Genomic DNA, 1253 nt, shown 5'->3' on the forward strand with positions numbered 1-1253 from the left:
TTTCAAACGGACTTGGTGGCTGAGTTGCAAAATTATTAGTACTATTAGCGGTTAACTATTTTAACATAGAAAAAATAGACGATACCTGAGCTGATAACGAAGTGAGGGAGTCAACTTCATGAACTCCGGCTACGCATCTTCTTGAAGCTGTTCGATTTGTCGGCCATTGATATTTATTACTCGCGATCCTTTCGATGATCTCATAAGCCTCATTCTAAGACTTAGACAAAATTGCACCATTTGGGGAAGCATCTACCATTAATCTTGTATGTGCATTGAAACCATTATAGAATGTCTCCAAGTAGATAAAATGAGGAATCCCATGATGAGGATACTTACGAAGTAACTCCTTGAATCACTCCCAAGCTTCATACAAAGACTTGTCATCCAATTGTTGGAAAGTTGTGATCTCGTTCCTTAACTTAGTGTTTTTCCTAGGTGGGAAATACTTAACCAAAATTCTCTTTGCTAATTCTTGCCATGTAGATATGGAACTTGGTGGCAATGAATTGAGCCATGCTCATGCTCGATCTCGCAACGAGTACGGAAACAACATTAGCCTCAGTGCGTGTTCAGTTACACCGGCTATCTTGAATGAATCACTCACCTCCATAAACAATCGAAGGTGGAGATGTGGATCTTCCGTGGACATACCACTAGATTGGCCCACCGTTTGTAGCATTTGAAACATCACTGGTTTCAATTCAAACTGGGTTGCCTCAATAACTGGCCTTCTAATTCCTGGGTTTGACTCACTGAAAAGTGGCACATAATATTGTCTGATGCATCGATCCCAATCATCTGCAATGAGGATAGGATTTCGTACATAATCAGCTTCATTACCTTGGCCTTGATTTTGATTTCCAAGGTCCATCTTGACTTGCCTTTGAGCTATTCGTTCACGTCTTCTTTGTCTAAAAGTTCACTCAATTTCAGGGTCTATAGGGGTAAATCGATAATTCGATCTATACTCATAAACACCTAAAAAAGAAAATCACAAAAATTAAAAAGAAGAAGTTAGTAATGTTAGAAATAAATCAAATTGAAAATAAATAATTTCACAAAGAAAATAACTATGGCAATAATTGACAATCCTCGGCAACGGTGCCAAAAACTTGTAACGCTTAGGTTTGTGCAAGTGTACACAGTTGTTATAAAGTAATAAGTAAGTATCGAGTCATCGTCTCTACAGGGATTGTATTTGTGCTAAGTCACTTAATTTGTAAAATTATATTAACAATTTGGCAAATAAA

General features: G+C 37.4%; 1 non-coding gene across 1 annotated transcript; it reads left to right on the forward strand.

Annotated features, from left to right (window-relative positions):
- The first annotated feature begins 317 nt into the window (after positions 1-317).
- On the forward strand, positions 318-424 carry LOC121221461 (small nucleolar RNA R71). Its single transcript, XR_005918854.1, has one exon. It is a non-coding gene; the product is annotated as a small nucleolar RNA R71 (small nucleolar RNA).
- The last annotated feature ends 829 nt before the right edge of the window (positions 425-1253 follow it).

Source organism: Gossypium hirsutum, chromosome D09, assembly GCF_007990345.1.
Source record: "Gossypium hirsutum isolate 1008001.06 chromosome D09, Gossypium_hirsutum_v2.1, whole genome shotgun sequence".
Taxonomy (NCBI): Eukaryota; Viridiplantae; Streptophyta; class Magnoliopsida; order Malvales; family Malvaceae; genus Gossypium; species Gossypium hirsutum.